The sequence below is a fragment of the Amaranthus tricolor genome, chromosome 4 (genome assembly GCF_026212465.1).
Source record: "Amaranthus tricolor cultivar Red isolate AtriRed21 chromosome 4, ASM2621246v1, whole genome shotgun sequence".
In the NCBI taxonomy this organism is placed as follows: domain Eukaryota; kingdom Viridiplantae; phylum Streptophyta; class Magnoliopsida; order Caryophyllales; family Amaranthaceae; genus Amaranthus; species Amaranthus tricolor.
Window position 1 is genome coordinate 14,049,102 of NC_080050.1, and position 5,919 is coordinate 14,055,020.

The 5,919-nt window shown below is 34.4% G+C and overlaps 1 pseudogene; it reads right to left on the reverse strand.

The window, feature by feature from the left end:
• Nucleotides 1-3,664: 3,664 nt before the first annotated feature.
• The window catches only part of LOC130811038 (uncharacterized), a 3,395-nt pseudogene continuing 1,140 nt past the window's right edge, over nt 3,665-5,919 (reverse strand).

Here is a 5,919-nt window from a genome sequence, read left to right on the forward strand (position 1 = left end):
AAAAACTAGTCCTACAATTACAATAAACAAAATAGTCCTTAGTTCCCTAAAAGTACATCAACAAACATAAAAATTACATAAATGATGAAGTCTTCAATTCTTCATGCTCAATATTACAACATCATTAAATCCTATCATTAGTTCTCTAACACAAGTTTATTTAAAAAAAGTAATATAAGCATAAATAATGTAGTAAGCAAAAACTTAATTTTAAGTAAATCAAAACTAAACATACCCATTATCATTCTTATTCTATAGTTTATGCATCCTCGTCTTCGAAAATTGGTGCATATTGAAGGGAATTTGCTTTAGTGTCTACAAATTAGAAATAACAAGATTAATAAATAATATAATTATATAATTTCTTAATTGTAAATACAATTTTAATGAATATTTTCTTAAAAAAACTAATCAGCAATAAAATTGAATAAGAATTATTTAGAATTATGAGGTTATTAAATAACTTATATATAAACATAATTAAATAAAATTTTAATTCGTTATTAGTGGTGGAATTTCGTTTAATTCACAATAATTGACAAGTTACAATTAAATCTTTAATATACTATCAATTAAGTATCTAACTGATTATCATATAGACTAATAGTTTAACTTAGTTAGTTTTAGGTTTCATTATACTTAAATAACTTAAAAACTATGTAAGACTGTAAGTCTATAATAGTCTAATCGATTGTTTTGATTAGTTTCGTTCATTCAACTTGGTCAAACTTACAATATTTAATCTCACTTACAATTTAACGACATAGCTTCAAGTGTATATTAGACAAGTTCCAATTAAATCTTTAATAAACGATCGATTAAGTATCTAATTGGTTAATATTAATTAATATATAGACTAATACTATATTTCTAATAGTTTATTTTGGTTGGTTTTAGGTTTCATTATACTTAAATAACTTCAAAACTATGTAAGACTATAAGTCTATAATAAACTAATCGATTGTTTAGATAAGTTTCATTCATTCAACTTGATTAAATTTACAATATTCAATCTCACTTACAATGTAATTAGTCACTCAGATAGTTAGATGTCAAGTTTGCAAATTTGGTTTGAATAAACTTATTTTCATATAAAGTTCAATTTTTTCAAAATATAAAAATGCCTTAAATTAAAATTTGAGTTGGATGTCGGATCAAGTCAGGCCGAGTCGGAGTTGGGTCGAGTCGGAGTCAAAGTTGAATCGAAGTTGAAGTCGGTCGGATTATCGGAGTTTTTATGAGATCCAACTCCAGTACGACTCTAAATCGGACTCGGATTATATAATCGGAGTTGGCTATTTTCTCCCTCGGACTTGAATCGGATTAAAATCCTTGGATCGGGTCAGATTAGGGGCGAAGTCAGACTGAATTGCCATCCATAGCTAAAAGACTCCAATTTTGAAATCTTTAGGATGAAAAATGTTAGTAGATTTGATGGTGAAAATCATGAAGAAACATATCAGATCAGAAAGTCAGAGTTGCCTTTGTTTAGAATTACGCTCGCTCAACACCTTTGTTTTTTGTGTACATAAAATAAGTTGGCTGGTTTTGTGGTATTTTCTACTCAAATCGTGACTAGGAACATGAATGATCAACCTTTCTTAATTACATTATGTTATTTTGAATGAATGGTTGTGTAGGCTATGTTTGTAAGAAAGCTTGATTAATGTAAGAAACAACTTTAGTTTGCTACTTGAGTATTTTCAAGAAAATTTTAAGTTGTATAATGTTAGTTTGCATGTTCGATCGTGAAATTATATATATTATTATCATTAGTCAATGAATATATTTTTATCGCAATTTCAATACGATCCAAAATTACCCATAATGCAAAAAATAAGCTAGACCCGTTTTGGATTCGGATTCAGTAATGGATCCGCAGTATCCACGGATCCGGATATGGGTCCTGAAAATCTATGCCTGTGGATCCGGGTCCTGAAAATCCACGTGGACCCGGTCCAGATCCGACCCATTGCCATCCCTACGCTCATATGATATATTGTTATATGGACTAATGGATCGGGCTTACGAGCTGGTCATTGATGGAGTGGTCGGACATCGCCTCATATTCCCTTTTTTGAAGCGAATTGTCATTTAAATATTGACTAACTTCACCCAAGAAAGACGTACCCTTAGAGCTATGGTGTTCGTCTCAATTAAACTCCTTGTGCGCACAAAGATTTAGGATTGATGTTGCTTTTAAACCTTCGATTTAATTTATTGTATTTCATTTTGTTTTGGATTTCTTCTCCTCATTCAGTTAATCTGACTCTTTCTTATTTACCTTCTTTTAGATTGCTCGTAGCTTGGGTACCGATCAGAAAGGTGGGATCTGAAGGTGATGAGAGCATGAGGAGGAGACTTTTATTATTTAACTTTGAGATACCTTTGTAGTAGACTAGTTGTTAATATGGGTATGTAGAATTGTGGACTTTTATGCTTTCATGTATATGAATTGAGGTTTGCTATAGTTGTTGTTTTGTATAAAATTGTCATGATCGATTAACTGGAGATTGTGAATCGATTTTATAGGTGTTGTTAAATCTAGTGATCTTTTTGGGTATGTGAACCCGTAATAACTCTACTTAGTATATAGGTGAGTGGGGTTATTACCTTAAGCCTTGGAATATAGTTGTTGGAGATTTGAATGTTAAAGTTCAAATTCAATTAAAGAGTAAAGTATAAATATAGAATTGATCTTCAGAGAACAAGACATAACCTGCCATAGTAACGTTCTAAAAAGCTTAATACTCAAATAAGAAATTAACAAATATTTTTATTTTTCGTTTCTTGTATCCTCAAACAAGTTTTATCTATTTAAGGTTTTTTTAAGGCGAAATACTAATCTTATAAAGCGTTGAGTTTGATAGTGTAGTTAATAAATATTTTATCGTTTATACTCGGTAAAAAAGTGTAGAGGTTTAAGTGTCCAAGTGTTTTAGTGCGTGAATAAATTTTCTTTTTAGTTACTTCGCGAGTACATTGTTGGTAGTAGCGAAGGTGTTGCAAGGGTACTTAGCGTAGAGGATAAGAAAATTTCTTTTAGCTAGAGTATAACCTATAAGAAAGCTAAAGAGTAATACAAGAAATAACGCATTAAAATTTATAAAGGTTAGAGAGGAATCCAAAGGAGGAGACGTAGCTCATTTAGAGATTTGAACTTCTTATATAATATATTTTTATTTTCCAATCTACTTAATTAATTACTTAGTTTCTTAAAGACATAAAAACCTCAAAAAAAATTCAAAACTAGTATTAAGTGCTTTGTTAGGACTCCTAAAGCTTAACCAACAAAAATCTGTTATACTCTATTCAACCTCACCTTCTATAATTATCTAATGTTAGAGCAATCCTATCGTCATATTTAAGTGCCTTTTCAGAACTCCTAAAGCTTAATCTAGGTAGAGTACAATTACTTGTAATTCTTAGTGCAATCCAATGATCATAATTTAACCACATAAAACAACTTACCCAGGTATATGATCATACTTATCCTATTATAATCATTCTTTTGCTTCACGTAATCCATTATCCCATTCATATCCATTGCCATTTGGAAAGGTAATTTTAGATTGTAATGAATAACTATGGAATAGATATAACTTAAATTTCCAATACCATCATTAAGCACATAGAGTTTTAGAAGAAAGGAATATTCACGATTCCAAGTCAATTGATTGACAGGTCACAAGAGAGCTCTCTATTACATTATACAGATGACTAGGATCAAGAACAACAGAGAAACAGAAGTAGGTAACGAAGAAGGTTTTGAGAAACCTGCATTAGCAAATAGCAATAGTCTAGTATTGCTGAGTTGGTAGTTATACTACTTTATACAGGAGTATTTATACATTACAAAATGCATAAGGACAAAAGCGGCCTAAATGACTAGGATTAGTGTATGAACTAAGGGTTAGTGTTTCTTCTGAGATACAATTAGTCAATAGGAATACTACAGAAACATATACCCTTATGGTCATATACCTATTTCTAACGAAACGTTAACATCTCTATAGACTAAGATTTTCACCTACTTCAGAACGGGCCAACTTATTATGGCTCCTCCTCAGATATCGGGTCAGCATCAAACCAAAAAAGCCATCCCAACACATCAAAGCGGAAAACTTTTCAGTTGGGGACCAACAATTTATTGCATTCATACATGTTATCTGTGTATGAGAGAAGTGAGAACATCAAAAACTGTGCCTGGACCATCTAACATACTTACATTTGCTAGCTGACACCAGGCTGCATCACCGGGAAAAACGACCAGTTTTTACAGGGATCGTCTTCTTTCCCCATTACCTTCTCATTAGCCCACCAGTTTGAACTGATAAATGGTTTATCCGAATCTAGCCCATTTACATGGTCAAAATTGAATTCCTTTATCGACCCAAGAGAGGCAGCACGCTGCTTCTGATGTCGAATCCCCTCTTCAATGTTTGACTGTCCTTTCTCAGAACTTCTCGCACTGGCACTGTCATTAAGCAAGTCATTTGTGATGTAATCTCTATTGTCTGCATTCTGCAGTGCTTTAGGCAATGCCATGGGCTTCTTTTCCACACCTCACCACATCCTCAGATGTCAGTTCAAAGGAGACTCGGTGATCAAAAAGAAGATCATTGTTTCTATGCCCGACCGGTAAGTTTGGAAGCAGCGAAACTACGGAACCTTCCCGATTCAAAACAACCTCTTGAGACATGGGCTGAATAGCTTCTGGAGTTACAGAACCCGATGTATGTCGTGAATCATATTCATGCCTGGGCCCCACTTCAAGGGTTAGCAGCTTTTGAGGAACACCATATCGGATATCAGGAAAGTAGGGGTCAGGAAAAGGTGAGGATGTGCCAGAACCTGAGACAACACAACCGGGTGAAATTAGGGGGCCTACAGGACTTCCAGGATAGATAAGGTAGGATTGAAAATCATATTGGGAAGGGGTGAACCGTGCACCCACATGGCCATTACTGTTAATGGGATCAAGAAGCCGAGCAAAAGGCACCTCCGGAGAGGAAGGGATAGTTAAATGAACTGACTCTGGAGGTGGGGTAAAAGGGGCAGTAGAAGGTTCAGTAGTGTAGGTAGAGAAGACGGGAGGAGTGACTAACTGGGTCTCGTGGGCATACGGACCAATAGCAAAAATGGAACGAGGTCCACCAGGGGAGTACAAATTAGGGGAGCGATAGTTGAGACCCACAGAGCCAGCAGGAGACTGTAGAGCTGATGGCGGTTCTGAAGGAAGAAAAGATGCAGGAGATGAAGGAGGAGCAGCAAAAGGGATCCTAATGCTAGGTGGTTGAGTAGCAATTTCAGGAGGTGCAGTGGAAGTTCCGATTCCTGTGGTTAATGGCTCAGGAACAAGGACAGCATGCCCAAAGCGTTTGTTGTCCTTTTGAGAACCAAAACAAGAATAAATGCTCCAACAATTACTCCACCTTCGTTTCTGCAAATCAGAATGTCATATATAAGGATTTTCACTCTCAAATAAAAGCAAAAAACCGGCTATAGCTATAAATAAACCACATATAAAGCAGTGCAATACTATGTATACGCAGCCAAAGGCAGTTCAGAAAATATATGGTCCCTAAAATTAACTATAGAAGCTTTAGTAGCAACTTAACCTTATTTAATGCCAAATTGTCTTTTGTTCACAAGGAAAAGCTTAACTCTTTAATTCATCCCGTAATTTATAAATGAATTATGTTACATCATAGTTCATAAGAACACATGAAAAGAGATTTATAAAAAGTAAAACAGGGCTGCCCGTTAGCAGTTAGAGAAATCTGAAACCAAAATAACATAACGGACAAACAAAGGCAAAAAGATGGTAACAAGAATGCCAAACAACAATGACATCCTGAGTCACAATAATTTAGCGTCTACTACATGAACCAAACAAATCAAAGCGAGAGGTCCTTG